The following is a 17,214-nucleotide window of genomic DNA, read 5'->3' on the forward strand; positions in this document are numbered from 1 at the left end:
ATGATCTTATTGAATGGGGATGCAAACTTGCGAGGCCGAGTGATCGTCTTCTGTCACTAAACTGTATGTATGGGCAGCTTACAACCCATCGGTATATCGACTTCTCTAAATTCAAGTAACCCTTGCTTTCTCTCTCTCTCCATCCCTCCACCACCCTAGCACTCCGACCAGTCTAACTGTCCCATTGATTACATTTTATCTTTGTATGCTTCATTGTCACCTACCCCTAGCTAACAATGATCTATTCGACATTCCTTGAACATCGTCCCCTTTGATGTCTTGTTTTCACACCATACCCTTCTGTATCTCTGTGTCTCCCTTCCCCTGACTCTCAGTTTGAAGAAGGGTCTCGACCCGAAACGTCACCCAATCCTTCTATCCAGCAATGCTGCTTGTCTCGCTGAGCTACTCCAGCATTTTGTGTCTATCTACTGTATATTCACATGCTCTATATTCAGCTGCCTTTAAACCGTAGGACATTCAAAACTCCACTGTCCATGCACTAACCCGCAACGTCCCATGCACCAAACAGAAATTCTGGGCCAAAACAGGTCTGAAGAAGGGTCTTGAACCGAAAAGTCACCCATTCCTTTTCTCCAGAGATGCTGCCTGACCCGCTGAGTTACTCCAGAATAATGTGTGTATCACCAAACACAAACAGGAGTAGTTGTTCTCTCCAGGACTGAATTCCAAGTCACCGTTGTGTAGGAAAGAACTGTAGAACTTCAACCCAACCTGATCTCCCAGTGGCTGAGCACTTCAACACCCCCTCCCACTCCCAGTCTGACCTTTCTGTCATGGGCCTCCTCCAGTGCCATAGTGAGGCCCACCGGAAATTGGAGGAACAGCACCTCGCTTGGGCAGCTTGCAGCCCAGCGGTATGAACATTGACTTCTCCAACTTTAGATAGTTCCTCTGTCCCTCTCTTCCCCTCCCCTTCCCAGTTCTCCCTCTATCTTCCTGTCTCCACCTATATCCTTCCTTTGTCCCGCCCCCGACATCAGACTGAAGAAGGGTCTCGACCCGAAACGTCACCCATTCCTTCTCTCCTGAGATGCTGCCTGACCTGCTGAGTTACTCCAGCATTTTGTGATACCTTCAATTTGTACCAGCATCTGCAGTTATTTTCCTAAGAACTGCAGATGTTGGTACCGTTGACTTGTTCACTGAAGTGCAGAGAATACATTTTACACTAATCATCTGAAAAACAGTCCTCTACCAAAAATAGACAAAAGAAGCTTACTACCCAGTGGTATAAATATTGACTTCTCTAAATTTAAGTAACCCTTGCTTTCTCTCTTTCTCCATCCCTTTCATCCTAGTTCTCCCGACTAGTTTCACTGTCCCCAATTAATTTTGTACCTACGTTGTACCTTCCCGATAGCTAACAATGAGCTACATTTTCCTTTATCTACGTCCCCTTGGACCTCTTGTTGTCACAGCTTACCCTTCCATATCTCTAATAATAATAATAATAATATTCATTTATTGTCGTTGCAACGAGTACACCGAAATTAAAAAATAGCAATCCTGACGGTGCGTAAAAACATATATGCAATAAATGCAAAACAAATAAATACAAATATATTAAATACAAAAGTTTTAACAGTGTGACCTAGTGCAGAAAGTAGTGTTCAGTTCTCGTATGGCCCTGGGGTAAAAACCGTTCTTAAGTCTGTTTGTTCGGGATTTGATCGACCTGAAACGTCGACCAGAGGGCAGAAGAACAAACAGACGGTGGCCGGGGTGGGATGGATCTTTTATTATTTTGCCTGCTCTACTGAGGCAGCGTAGGCTGAACAGGTGCTCCAGGGAGGGCAGTGAGCAGCCAATGATCTTCTGGGCCGTCATGATGACCCTCTGAAGGGCCTTCCTGTCCTTTTCTGAGCAGCTGGCATACCATGTGGTTATACAGTATGCCAGCACACTCTCGATGGAGCAGCGATAGAAGGACATCATGAGCTTCTCCTGCAGGTTGGTCTTCCTGAGGATCCTCAGGAAGTGGAGTCTCTGCTGTGCCTTCTTCACTGTGGTGATGGTGTTGGTAGACCAGGTAAGATCCTCTGCGATGTGCGTACCCAGGAACCTGAAAGCGGGTACCCTTTCCACACAGACCCCATTGATGTAGAGTGGGTCGTGTTCTGCACTGGTTTTCCTGTAGTCTATTATAAGTTCCTTTGTTTTGGAGGAGTTCAGGACAAGATTGTTCACTGAACACCATGCTGCCAGCCTTTGGATTTCATCCCTGTAGGCTGTCTCATCTCCTCCTGAGATGAGTCCAACCACAGTCGTGTCATCTGCGAACTTGATGATGGTGTTGGTGGGATGGGTGGGGGCGGTCGTGAGTGTAGAGGGAGTAAAGGATGGGGCTCAACACACAGCCCTGTGGTGAGCCGGTGCTCAGTGTAATGGTGGAGGAGAGGTGAGGGCCTATTTTGACGGTCTGGGGGCAGTTGGTCAGGAAGTCCTTGATCCATTGGCAGATGGTTTGGGAAAATCCAAGGTCAGAAAGTTTGGTGACCAGTCTGCTCGGGATGACTGTGTTAAAGGCAGAGCTGAAGTCTAGGAAAAGCAACCTCACATAGCTCCCCTGGTGTTCAAGGTGGGTCAGTGCAGTGTGAAGGGCAGTGGCGATGGCATCCCCTGTAGACCTATTTGCTCTGTAGGCAAACTGGTATGGGTCGAAGGTGGGTGGGAGGCTGGCTTTGATGTGCTGCAGGACCAGCCTCTCGAAGCACTTTGTGATGACCGGTGTGAGTGCTACCGGACGGTAGTCGTTAAGGCCGCTGATGACAGACTTTTTCGGCAGTGGGATGATTGTGGCAGACTTCAGGCAGGGAGGGATGGTGGATTTTAAAAGGGACAGGTTGAAGATTTTTGTGAAGACCTCAGATAATTGGTCTGCACATTCCCTCAGCATTCTTCCCGTCACACCATCGGGGCCTGCAGCTTTCCTGGGATTCACTGCTCTGAGCACGTGCTTAACATCATACTCCTGCACAGTGAAGGTGTTGCTGTCAGGTGCTGGAGAGGGTGTTATGTCTGCCACTGTACCTTTCACCTCGAAACGAGCAAAGAAACAGTTAAGTTCCTCTGCCAGTGAGGCGTCGCCGTCGGCAGTCGTGCGGTTGCTGGTCTTGTAGTTGGTGATGTTGTGGATGCTTTGCCATACCCGCTGTGGGTCATTGTTGGTAAAGTGGTCCTCAATCTTCCTCTTGTAGGACGCTTTGGCATCCTTGATGCCTCTCTTCAGGTTGGTTCTAGCAGCACTGTATAGAGCTCTATCACTAGACCTGAAGGCGGTGTTACGGTCCTTGAGGAGAGACCTGACATCCTTTGTCATCCAGGGCTTCTGATTGGGATACAACCGGATGCGTTTGTCGACGGTGACATTGTCAACACAGTTTTGAATGTAGCAGAGTACAGTTGATGTATATTCCTCCAAGTCCTGATCCTCAAAAATATCCCAGTTGGTCCTTTCGAAGCAATCCTGCAGCTGCGAGGAAGCTCCTTCAGGCCATGTCTTAACAGTCTTTATGGTGACTGGAGCTTTCCTCCTGAGTGGGGTGTATGCAGGAGTTAAGAATATTGACAGGTGATCTGACTGCCCCAGGTGTGGTAGTGGTGCTGACCTGAAACCCTTCTTAATATTTGAATAAACCTTGTCTAGTGTGTTTTTTCCCCTGGTAGCACATCTTATGTGTTGTTCAAATTTCGGGAGAACTGACTTTAGGTCTGCATGATTGAAGTCCCCGGCTATGATGTGGGCTGCTTCTGGATATGTGCTCTGCCATGTGCTCTCTATGTCTCCCTATCCCCTGACTCTCGGTCTGAAGAAGGCTCTCGACCCATAACGTCACCTATTCCTCCTCTCCAGAGATGCTGCCTGTCCCATTGTTACTCCAGCATCTTGTGTCGATCTTCGGTGTAAACCGGCATCTGCAGTTCCTTCCTACACAAGTGCCAACCTGACTTTGCTGAGGAACATTGTGCCCCATCCCCCACAAGACCTTGTACGACATGGATCTCAGGAGCAGACTCTCAGAGAAGGCAGACAATGATGACACCACTGCCTCCAGTCAACCAGAGCTGGCTTCGTCCATCTGAGGAAAGTCTTGCAGATGAAGATCTCACACTCAGTCACAGCCCATCGGGCCGTGTGATCTACACCCTTCTGCATATGTTTCAGAGAAACGTGTAGTAGGAAGGAACTGCAGATGCTGGTTTATACCGAGAATAGGCACGAAAAGGAATAGGTAACGTTTCAGGTCGCTATCCTTCTTCAGCTCCTTCCTCCAGTCTGAAGAAGGGTCTCAACCCGAAACATCACCTATTCTTTTTCTCCAGCGATGCTGCCTGGCCCACTGAGTTACTCCAGCATTTTGTGTTTGCTTCAGAGACATGGTCTGCCACAGTTGGCACCTTGAATCACCGGTCACGTACCAATGATGTGGACCCAACAAACTCCGAAAGAGATTGGCAGGATAAGTAACCCAAGTGTTAGAATTCTCGCCCATGGCAACCTCTCCAGCTTTGAGACTCTAATTACACTGAGCTAGCACCACTTGGCTGGTTACACAGTCTGCCTTCCTTTCACGAGATGCCCACACCAAGCTTTGTCACAGCAGGGGATGCACAGAAAATGCTTCAGGGTGTTCTCAAAGTTTTAAAGAAAATAACATCCTCGTTGACTCATGGGAATCGCTAGTCCGTGACCAATTAAATAGAGAACGGACCTCGGGGAATGCACTGATGGGGGCTCGTGGAGGCCCACCTCTCTCTGGTGGGAGCTTGAGAGGCCATGCAGAAGTAGGAGACCAGAATATCTCAAACAAACTTTGTCAAACATTAGCTGCCCAAGATAGACACAAAATACTGGAGCAACAGCGGAACGGGCAGTATCTCTGGAGAGAAGGAATGGGTGACATTTCGGGTCGAGAGCCTTCTTCAGACTGAGAGTCGGGGAGATGGAGACTAGCAATTTGAAAGGGTATGGTGTGAAAACGACAAATCAAAGCAGACAATTATCAACGAAATGTAGAATGGTTCATTGTTAGCTGAGGCGAAGGTGACAAGGCATACAAACAGTGAGGTTAATCAGGACAGTGAAACTAGTCAGAGAACTAGGGTGGGGGAGGGATGGAGAGGGAAAGTAAGGGTTACTTGCAGTTAGAGAAATCAATTTTCATACCGCTGGGTTGTAAGCTGCCCGAGCGAAATATAAAGTGCTGTTCCTCCAATTTGCGCTGGGCCTCGCTCTGACAGTAGAGGAGGCCCAGGACAAAAAGGTCACTGTGGGAATGGGAGGGGGAGCAACCGAGAGGTCACGTTGGCCTAGACGGATTGAGTGGAGGCGTTCAGCGAAACGATCGCCGAGCCTGCGCTTGGTCTTGCCAATATATAGGCGTTCACAGCTGGAACAACAGATACAACAGATGAGGTTGGAGGAGGTGCAAGTGAACCTCTGCCTCACCTGAAAGGAATGTTAGTTACCCAACTTGTGGTAGACTCTGTAGATCCTGCATTTGACTCTTAAAAACATCGGAACCCGCGACACTGGGGTGTCAGCCTCAATCCCGAGGGACTGCCGTGATGATAAAAAAAACAATTAATAAGCGAATAAACCCGATGTGATCCCGCCCTGGAAAGTTTGAAAGAGCCAAGGATCAGCACAACTCCAAGTCCACACCGCAAGGAAGCGTTCAGTGCAATCTTACTGAGACCGGCAGCTTTTTTCCATAATGTTCTTTCACAAGAGAGCAAGTTATTCTTCATTTTCAGTGTAGTGAAATAGATTTGTTTGGTGACACCACTTTATCATCTGCTGAAAGTCTGCATTCAATGTCCGAATGCAAACCATTTGCTCACATTTTCTGACATAGCACAGTGCAGCAGAGGAACACGCCCATCGGCCCACTGTGTTTGTGCAGAACATGAAGGCTGCTGAGAACATAAAGGGACCCGGCTGGTGGTGGGGGAGGCGCCAAGAACAAAGAGGAACCATCGAGACTCTAATGAGTACTTTTGTAACTTTGTCGGCGCCAGATTTGTGGCGACTCTTTGCGTACTTAGTGTATTGTATGCGAATACAAAGAATTTTACTGTACCTAGGTACGTGTGACAATAAAGTATCGTTGAGTAATTGATTGAACTCTTGTCTGCCTGCACATAATCCATGTCCCTCTGTTCCCTACATAACCAGGTGCCTATCCAAAAATCTTATAAATGCCACTACCGTAACCACCTCCACCACCACCCCCAAGTTCCAGACATTCACCACTCTCTGCGTAAAAAAAGCCTGCCCCACTTCAAACTTTTTTTAAAGCTTTAAACTCTTTTAATCTTTGTCCATCTCTTTTACCTTTACCTTCAACATGCCGAATTCAGTTTTGAATGCAACTTCCAGCTGGGAATGGTTTCCCTTGACCCAGTCTATGAAGCACCACATTAGCGATTAAAGGCATTGGTGTTGCAATACTTGAACCAAGTCCATAGTGCAGCCAGCTGCAAGTCACACTATAAAACTGCCAAGGCTATTAAGGCCAACAGCCTGGAAAATCCACTGGAAACATGTCTTTGAAACATTTTTTCTCCTCAAATCTTTAGGAGTCGTTAACTCCGAGCACACATACTTAAAAAGTAACAAACATGTGAACAGGAAAGATCATTCGGCCTCTCAACCCTACTCCATCATTTAAATGAATCAAGGCTGATCGACATCTGAATGCCATCCACCACCTCAAACCAAAGACCTGTCAATTTCAGTATGGAAAACATTAACTGTATTGCGTACAGTTTTGGTCTCCTAATCTGAGGAAAGACATTCTTGCCATAGAGGGAGTACAGAGAAGGTTCACCAGATTGATTCCTGGGATGGCAGGACTTTCATATGAAGAAAGACTGGATAGACTCGGCTTATACTCGCTGGAATTTAGAAGATTGAGGGGGGATCTTATAGAAACTTACAAAATTCTTAAGGGGTTGGACAGGCTAGATGGAGGAAGTTTGTTCCCGATGTTGGGGAAGTCCAGAACAAGGGGTCACAGTTTAACGATAAGGGGGAAGTCTTTTAGGACCGAGATGAGAGTTTTTTTTCACACAGAGAGTGGTGAATCTGTGGAATTCTCTGCTACAGAAGGTAGTTGAGGCCAGTTCATTGGGTATATTTAATAGGGAGTTAGATGTGGCCCTTGTGGCTAAAGGGATCAGGGGGTATAGAGAGAAGACAGGTACAGGATACTGAGCTGGATGATCAGCCATGATCATATTGAATGGCGGTGCAGGCTCGAAGGGCCGAATGGCCTACTCCTGCACCTATTTTCTATGTTTCTATGACCTGGAGATAGAGTGGTGGGTTAGAAGATTCTTGATATGGTGGGGGGGGGGGTTGGGGCAAGCCCGTTTAGGGCTTTGTATGTGAATAGGAGGAGCTTGAAGTTGATTCTGTACTGTATTGGGAGCCAGTGGAGAGAGGCCAGAATCAGGGTGATGTGGTCCCTTTCACGGGGCCTGTCAGGAGTCTCGCTGCGGCGTTTTGGACCAATTGCAGGCGGGACAGGGATAATTGGCTGACCCCAGTGTGTAGGGAGTTGCAGTAGTCCAGGCGGGAGGAGATGAATGAGTGAATGATTCTTTCACATTGGTGTGTGTTGTTCGCCAACACGGCCTTTAAGGGCGGTCACGGTGGCGCGGCGGTAGAGTTGCTGCCTTACAGCGAATGCAGCGTCGGAGATCCGAGTGGTGAATCTGTGGAATTCTCTGCCACAGAAGGTAGTTGAGGCCAGTTCATTGGCTATATTTAAGAGGGAGTTAGATGTGGCCCTTGTGGCTAAAGGGATCAGGGGGTATGGAGAGAAGGCAGGTACGGGATACAGAGTTGGATGATCAGCCATGATCATATTGAATGGCGGTGCAGGCTCGAAGGGCTGAATGGCCTACTCCTGCACCTATTTTCTATGTTTCTATGATAAGTTTAACATAAACTCATAGGTTTAAGGTGAGAGGGGTAAGATTTAATGGGAACCTAAGGGGTAACTTTTTTTAAACATAGGAGGTGGTGGATGTATGGAACAAGCTCCCGGAGGCGGTAGTTGAGGCAGGTACTAATGCAACATTTAAGAAACATTTAGACAGGTACAGGGATACGACAGTTTTAGAGGGATATATATGGACCAGGTGGAACAAGTGTCGATGGAACATGTTGGTTGGTGTGGCCAAGTTGGGCAAAAGGGCCTGTTTCCACGCTGTGTGACTCTATAACAGTTTCATCAAGAACAGCCTCCTCATTAAGAAAATGCAATATTTTGATATCCAAGTCCTCTTGACTTTCCATCTGAGTAGTCCAGTTTTATTTTAAAAACATGCAGTTGCTGAAACTCCCTCGAGCAGAAACATCTTCTCCACAATGAATCCTCTGGAGAATCAGAGGCTGAGGGGCAACCTCATAATTAAATTGTAAGTGTAGATAGGTTAGCTGATCGCTGTCTTTTTGCTCCTGTGTGGAAATATCAAATACAAGAGGGCACAGGGCAGCATGGTAGCGCAGCGGTGGAATTGCTGCCTGAGTGCTGGAGACCCGGGTTCGATCCTGATTAAGGGTTCTTGTCTGTACAGATGTTGTACGTTCTCCCCGTGACCACATGGGTTTTCTCCGGTTGCTCCGGTTTCCCTCCACACTCCAAAGACGTGCAGGTTTGTAGGTTAATTGGCTTCGGTAAAAATTAAAAATTGTCCTTAAGTGTGTAGGATATTGCTGGAGTGCAGGGTGATCGCTGGTCGGCACGGACTCAGTCAGTCGAAGGGCCTGTTTCTGCACCAAATATCTAAACTAAACTAAAGGTTTAAGGTGAGATAGAAGGAGATTGGTGCGGCAGGTTTATTTTTACACACGAACTGGTAAGTGCCTGGAAGTGACTGGTAAGTGCGGCACGGTGGCGCAGCGGTAGAGTTGCTGCCTTTCAGCGAATGCAGCCCCAGAGACTCAGGTTCGATCCTGACTATGGGCGCCGTCTGTACGGAGTTTGTACGTTCTCCCCGTGACCTGTGTGGGTTTTCTCCGAGATCTTTGGTTTCCTCCCACACTCCAAAGACGTGCAGGTATGTAGGTTAATTGATTGGGTAAATGTAAAAATTGTCCCTAGTGTGTGTAGGATAGTGTTAATGTGCGGGGATCGCTGGGCGGCGTGGACTCGGTGGGCCGAAGGGCCTGTTTCCACGCTGTATCTCTAAATCTAAATCTAAACATGTTGCCAGTTGAGGTGACAAAGGCAGACACAATAGCAATGTTTACTAGGCATTGAGACAGACGCACAAACAGGCAGGGAATAGAGGCGTGCAGACCACGTGCAGTCAGATGGGATCAGTTTCGACTGGTATTACAGTCAGTGTGGACATGATGGGCCAAAGGGCGTGTTCCTGAGCTGAACTGTTCTATCAATCTCAGTATCATTTTATTATCTCGATCAGATCACATTTAAACTCCAGAAAATGCATCCTACATCTAGATAACCTTTCTGAAAAGAAATTGTTAATCATCACATTATAAGCATATTTGTTAAATTGTCAATATTCTTGGACACACAAGATGCTGGGATTTTGGACAAAACACAAAACGCTGGAGGAACTCAGTGGATCAGGCAGAATCTGTGGGGTGAATGGGTAAGCAACATTTTTGGTATCAGAGCCGGAAAATGGAGTCTAGGGGAAGACCATGGTTGGGGGGAGAATCTAGGGCAGGGCATGGGGAATAAAACTAAGCATTAGCATGGATAGACACAAAACGCTGGAGTAACTCAGCGGGACAAGATTATTAAGGGGTTGGACATGTTAGAGGCAGGAAGCATGTTCCCAATGTTGGGGGAGTCCAGAACCAGGGGCCACAGTTTAAGAATAAGGGGTAGGCCATTTAGAACGGAAATGAGGAAAAAAAAATTCACTCAGAGTTGTAAATCTGTGGAATTCTCTGCCTCAGAGGGCAGTGGAGGCCAATTCTCTGAATACATTCAAGAGAGAGCTAGATAGAGCTCTTAAGTATAGTGGAGTCAGGGGGTATGGGGAGAAGGCAGGAACGGGGGATACTGATTGAGAATGATCAGCCATGATCACATTGAATGGCGGCGCTGGTTCGAAGGGCCGAATGGCCTACTCCTGCACCTATTGTCTATTGTCTAAGTGTCAGATGGAGGGGAAAGAAGGGATGGCACGCAAAGAGGAAGAGTTGGTACGGGAAGGGATGATATTGGAAGGTTGATATGCGAGGGGTTAATACGAGAAGGGTTAATACGGGAAGGGTTGATACGGGAATGGTTGATACGGGAAGGGTTGATACGGGAAGGGTTGGTACGGGAAGGGTTGGTACGGGAAGGGTTGGTACGGGAAGGGTTGGTACGGGAATGGTTGGTACGGGAATGGTTGGTACGGGAATGGTTGGTACGGAAATAGTTGGTACGAGAAGGGTTGGTATGGGAAGATTGGTTATGGGAATGGTTGTTACGGGAAGGGGTGATACGGGAAGAGTGGCGGGAAGAGTGGTTATGGGAATGTCTGATATGGGAAAGGTTGGTATGGGAAGGGTTGATATGGGAATGGTTGATACGGGAAGGGTTGATACGGGAATGGTAGTTATGGGAATGGTTGATACGGAAAGGCATGATATGGGAAGGGTTGATACGAGAAGGGATGATACGGGAAGGGTAGTTATGGGAATGGTCGATATGGGAAGAGTAGTTATGGGAATGGTTGATATGCGAAGGGATATACGGGAAGGGATGATACGGGAAGGGTTGATACGGGAAGGGTTGGTACGGGAAGGATTGATTTGGAAATGGTTAATACGGAAAGGGTTGATACGGTAAGGGTTGATACAGGAAGGGTTGGTACGGGAAGGGTTAATACGGGAAGGGATGATACGGGAAGGGATGATACGGGAAGGGATGATACGGGAAGGGATGATACGGGAAGGGATGATACGGGAAGGGATGATACGGGAAGGGATGATACGGGAAGGGATGATACGGGAAGGGATGATACGGGAAGGGTTGGTACGGGAAGGATTGATTTGGAAATGGTTAATACGGAAAGGGTTGATACGGGAAGGGTTGATACGGTAAGGGTTGATACAGGAAGGGTTGATACGGGAAGGGTTGATACGGGAAGGGATGATACGGGAAGGGATGATACGGGAAGGGATGATACGGGAAGGCATGATACGGGAAGGGATGATACGGGAAGGCATGATATGGGAAGGGTTGGTACGGGAAGGATTGATTTGGAAATGGTTGGTATGGAAAGGGATGATACGGGAAGGGATGATATGGGAATGGTTGATACGGGAAGGGATGATATGGGAAGGGTTGATACGGGAAGGTTTGATATGGGAAGGGATGGTGCGGGAAGGGATGATACGGGAAGGCATGATACGGGAAGGGATGATACGGGAAGGCATGATATGGGAAGGGTTGGTACGGGAAGGATTGATTTGGAAATGGTTGGTACGGAAAGGGATGATACGGGATGGGATGATATGGGAATGGTTGATACGGGAAGGGATGATATGGGAAGGGTTGATACGGGAAGGTTTGATATGGGAAGGGATAGTGCGGGAAGGGATGATACAGGAAGGGATGATATGGGAAGGGTTGATATGGGAAGGGTTGATATAGGTTTGGAAATGGTTGGTACGCAAAGGGATGATACGGGAAGGCATGATACGGGAAGGGATGATACGGGAAGGGTTGATACGGGAAGGGATGGTGCGGGAAGGGATGATACAGGAAGGGATGATATGGGAAGGGTTGATATGGGAAGGGTTGATATAGGTTTGGAAATGGTTGGTACGCAAAGGGATGATACGGGAAGGCATGATACGGGAAGGGTTGATACGGGAAGGGTAGCTATGGCAAGTGTGGCGGGCAGGTGATGGGTGACGGGCAGGGGAAGTGTCAGACCGGGCAGAGACATGGGGAGGGGTCGGGGAGCATCAGATGGGGAGGGAGGGAGGGAGGCCCCCCACTCCCCCCACTCCCTCTCTCTCTCTCCGCCCTCGCCCCTTACCCGGTCCCCAGGCCGCGGGCCGAGGCCTGACCGTTACCCCAGCAACCGGCCGCCTGGCCGCACCGGGCGCTCGCCGGGGGGTGATCCAGCAGGAGGGCGGGCGTGGGGCGTCCACCGGGGTCCGGGGGTCCGCGCGGCCGCGTGCACGCACGCGCACACCCACCTCCTCCCTCGGAGTCCACCAGACGCGCGCTCCCGCTTCCACGGAGGGAGGGCCGGCCAGGCGCAGGCGCGTTCCCACCCTCTCTCCCCAAACCGCTGCCGGCTCTCGGTAGTGGGCATGCCCACTGACTCCCCGGCCGCCGGCTCTCGGTAGTGGGCATGCCCACTGACGGACCCCCCCCCCCCCCGGGCCGTCGGCACCCGGCGGTGCGCATGCCCTTTCCCGCGGCGCGGCCGGCACCCCTCCAGTTGTGCGCAGGCGCGTTGTCCTGCCTCCCCCCACCCACCTTCCACGCAGACAATTGTGCGCATGCGCGCCTATCTCCCCGGCCCACCAGCTCCTCACAGGGCTGGCCCGCGATGCACGTGCGCGGGCCCCAGGACCCCTTCCCCCCCCCCCCCCCCCCCCCCGCCTGTCAATCAGGGCGCTGCTTCTGCACCTCACTAACCTGTGCAAACATTGAAGGGTTGCATGCATTCTCAATGTGTGGGATAGTGGTAATGCAAGATAATATGCAAGAACATGGTTACCCAATGTGTGAGAAGGAACTGCACATACTGATTTAAACCGAAGATAGACACAAAAAAGCTGGAGTAACTAAGCGGGACAGGCAGCATCTCTGGAGAGAAGGAATGGGGGTGATGTATCAAGTCAAGTCAAGTCAATTTTATTTGTATAGCACATTTAAAAACAACCCACGTTGACCAAAGTGCTGTACATCTGTTTAGGTACTAAGAAAAAATGAAACATACAGTAGCACACAAACATAACAGCACATACAAAACAGTTCACAGCGCCTCCTCAATGGGCCTCAAACGCTAGGGAGTAGAAATAGGTTTTGACTTAAAGGAGTCGATGGAGGGGGCAGTTCTGATGGGGAGAGGGATGCTGTTCCACAGTCTAGGAGCTGCAACCGCAAAAGCGCGGTCACCCCTGAGCAAAAAGCCTAGACCGTGGGATAGTGAGTAGCCCCAAGTCGGCCGACCTGAGGGACCTGGAGTTAGTGGTGGGTTAGAAGATTTTTGATGTAGGGGGGGGAATGTCGATTTAGGGCTTTATATGTGAATAGTAGGAGCTTGAGGTTGATTATGTACTGTACAGGGAGCCAGTGGAGAGAGGCAAGAATCGGCGTGATGTGGTCCCTTTTACGGGTACCCGTCAGGAGTCTCGCTGCGGCGTTTTGGACCAGTTGCAGGCGGGACAGGGAAGATTGGCTGATCCCAGTGTATAGGGAGTTGCAGTAGTCTAGGCGCGAGGAAATGAAAGTGTGAATGATTTTTTCAGTGTGGTCGAATTGGAGGAAAGGTTTGATTTTCAGGTCTAGACCTTTCTTCAGACCTTCAGGGTCTTAAGGCATAATGGCATAAATGCTAAAAAGTCAAACTCAAGTACAACAGATAGAACAAAGGGGAAATTACAGAGTGTGTAATATACACCAGGATGCATCATAGCTTGGTTTGGGAACAGCTCCATCCAAGACCTCGAACAATTGCAGAGTTATGGCTGCAGCCCAGACCATCACTCAAACCAACCTCCCTTCCATTGACTCCATCTATACTTCCGGCTGGTGCCATCAGCAATGGCAGCCTCGCCAACAGTCTGTCTTTTCGTCGTTTTTGTTATTTTTAGTGTGCTTTAAAAGTATGCGTTAATGTTCTCTGGTTTGTTTTATGTGGGGGATGGGGTTGGGGGAAACTTTTTTCAAACTCTTACCTTGCCGGAGATGCGATTGTTTTCCGGATCGTATCTCCGGTCGCTCTGCGGCCTAACATCGTGGAGCCGGCGGCCTTGCTCGAGGCTGACTTTGAGCCCCACCGCGGGGACGTGGACTTACCATCGGAGCCTGTGGTCCCTTGCCTGGGATCAACGCTCCAACCGCGGCCTGCGGATTTCAACATCGAGGAGCTCACACTTTCGGATAGAGACCGACGTCGGGAAGCTCCAAAGTCGCAAGAGGTTCGACCAGCCCTGACCCGGGCTTTGATCGTCCGGCGTGGGGGAGCTGAGATCCCCCCGATGTGGGAGCTTGATCACCCCGATGTGGAGGGCTCGACCGCTGGCTGCGGGAGCCAAGATCGTCCCGTCAGCGGAAGGTTCGAGTGCCCCAACCGCGAGAGAACAATAGACAATAGACAATAGGTGCAGGAGGAGGCCATTCAGCCCTTCGAGCCAGCACCGCCATTCAATGCGATCATGGCTGATCACTCTCAATCAGTACCCCGTTCCTGCCTTCTCCCCATACCCCCTCACTCCGCTATCCTTAAGAGCTCTATCCAGCTCTCTCTTGAAAGCATCCAACGAACTGGCCTCCACTGCCTTCTGAGGCAGAGAATTCCACACCTTCACCACTCTCTGACTGAAAAAGTTCTTCCTCATCTCCGTTCTAAATGGCCTACCCCTTATTCTTAAACTGGCCCCTTGTTCTGGACTCCCCTAACATTGGGAACACGTTTCCTGCCTCTAATGTGTCCAATCCCCTAATTATCTTATATGTTTCAATAAGATCCCCCCTCATCCTTCTAAATTCCAGTGTATACAAGCCTAATTGCTCCAGCCTTTCAACATACGACAGTCCCGCCATTCCGGGAATTAACCTAGTGAACCTACGCTGCACGCCCTCAATAGCAAGAATATCCTTCCTCAAATTTGGAGACCAAAACTGCACACAGTACTCCAGGTGCGGTCTCACCAGGGCCCGGTACAACTGTAGAAGGACCTCTTTGCTCCTATACTCAACTCCTCTTGTTACGAAGGCCAACATTCCATTGGCTTTCTTCACTGCCTGCTGTACCTGCATGCTTCCTTTCAGTGACTGATGCACTAGGACACCCAGATCTCGTTGAACATCCCCTCTTCCTAACTTGACACCATTCAGATAATAATCTGCTCTTCTATTCTTACTTCCAAAGTGAATAACCTCACACTTATCTACATTAAACTGCATCTGCCATGTATCCGCCCACTCACACAACCTGTCCAAGTCACCCTGCAGCCTTATTGCATCTTCCTCACAATTCACAAACAAAGAAGGGAAGAGATTGAACTTTCTTTGCCTTCCATCACAGTGAGGAATGTGGGGGAGTCGCTGTGGTGGATGTTCATGTTAAAAAATTATTTGGGAGTCTTGTTGCTCTTTATTGGTATGGCTGTATGGCAAATCAAATTCCTTGTATGTTGCAAACCATACTTGGCTAATAAACTGCTATTATGATTATTATGATTATGACTTTATGCTGCCTTGGCAAAGCCACCAGCATAATCAAGGAGCAATCTCACCCCAGCTACTCCCTCTTCACCTCTCTCCCATCAGGCAAGTGGTACAGACGTTTGAAGATGTATACCTCCAGATTCAGGGACAGTTTCTCCCAAGCTGTTATCAGACTAAACAGTCTACTCATCTGGAAGAGAGCTGTCCTGACCTCCCATCCACCTTATTGGAGACCTTTGAACTATCTTTAATCAGACTTTATTGGACTTTACCTTGTACTAAACATTATACCCTTTATCGTGGATATGTACGCTGTGGATAGGTTGATTTTTTTTTAGATTTAGATTTAGAGAAACAGCGCGGAAACAGGCCCTTCGGCCCACCGGGTCCGCGCCGCCCAGCGATCCCCACACATTAACACTATCCTACACACTAGGGACAATTTCCTTTACATTTGCCCAGCCAATTAACCTACGTACCTGTAGGTCTTTGGAGTGTGGGAGGAAATCGAAGATCTCGGAGAAAACCCACGCAGGTCACGGGGAGAACGTGCAAACTCCGTACAGACGGCGCCCATAGTCAGGATCGAACCTGAGTCTCCGGCACTGCATTCGCTGTAAGGCAGTAACTCTACCGCTGCGCCACCGTGCCGCAGATTGTAATCATGTATAGCCTTTTCGCTGACTGGATAACAGGCAACAAAAAGCTTTTTGCTGTACCTCATTACACATGACAACCCTGAATTGAATTGAATACTATATTGTCCCATGTGACAAGTCACGTGGAATTCCTTGCTTGCATACCCAAGGTATGCAAATAGTCGCCATGTAAAGGGCACCAACAAAGTTGCAAAGTACCCCGAAGATACATGGATAGGACAGGTTTGGAGGGATATGGACCAAACGCAGGCAGGTGGGATTAGTGTCGCTGGGGCATATTGGCCGGTGTGGGCAAGTTGGGCCTCAGGGCCTGTTTCCACACTGTATCACTCCATGACTCTATGATAGACACAAAAGCCTGGAGTAACTCAGCGGGACAGGCAGCATCTCTGGAGAGAAGGAATGGGTGACATTTCGGGTCGAGAACCTTCTTCAAACTGACGTCAGGAGGGAAACAAGAGAGGTGAGTATAGGAGCAAAGAGGTTCTTCTGCAGTTGTACAGGGCCCTAGTGAGACTGCACCTGGAGTACTGTGTGCAGGTTTGGTCTCCAAATTTGAGGAAGTATATTCTTGCTATTGAGGGCGTGCAGCGTAGGTTTACTAGGTTAATTCCCGGAATGGCGGGACTGTTATATGGAGCGACTAGGCTTGTATACACTGGAATTTAGAAGAATGAGAGGGGATCTTATCGAAACGTATAAGATTATTAAGGGGTTGGACACGTTAGAGGCAGGAAACATGTTCCCAATGTTGGGGGACTCCAGAACCAGGGGCCACAGTTTATGAATAAGGGGTAGGCCATTTAGAACGGAGATGAGGAAAAACTTTTTCAGTCAGAGAGTTGTGAATCTGTGGAATTCTCTGCCTCAGAAGGCAGTGGAGGCCAATTCTCTGAATGCATTCAAGAGAGAGCTAGATAGAGCTCTTAAGGATAGCGGAGTCAGGGGGTATGGGGAGAAGGCAGGAACGGGGTACTGATTGAGAATGATGAGCCATGATCACATTGAATGGCAGTGCTGGCTTGAAGGGCTGAATGGCCTACTCCTGCACCTATTGTCTATTGAAACAAAATATCCCCTGCCATCCTCATTTGTTCTGCCCCCTGTATGTTGGGTCCTCTTTGTTTCCCGCC

The 17,214-nt window shown here is 49.0% G+C and overlaps 1 protein-coding gene across 3 annotated transcripts in view; it reads right to left on the minus strand.

Annotated features, from left to right (window-relative positions):
- sec22a (SEC22 homolog A, vesicle trafficking protein) overlaps positions 1-12,338 on the minus strand; it is a 61,864-nt gene extending 49,526 nt beyond the window's left edge. The window contains exon 1 of one of the 3 annotated variants that reach the window (XM_078404373.1): positions 12,215-12,338. The gene's annotated coding sequence lies outside the window, so the exon portion shown is untranslated. The other 2 variants (XM_078404375.1, XM_078404374.1) reach the window with 2 other exon arrangements.
- Positions 12,339-17,214: the final 4,876 nt, after the last annotated feature.

The sequence above is a fragment of the Rhinoraja longicauda genome, chromosome 8, assembly GCF_053455715.1.
Source record: "Rhinoraja longicauda isolate Sanriku21f chromosome 8, sRhiLon1.1, whole genome shotgun sequence".
NCBI lineage: Eukaryota > Metazoa > Chordata > Chondrichthyes > Rajiformes > Arhynchobatidae > Rhinoraja > Rhinoraja longicauda.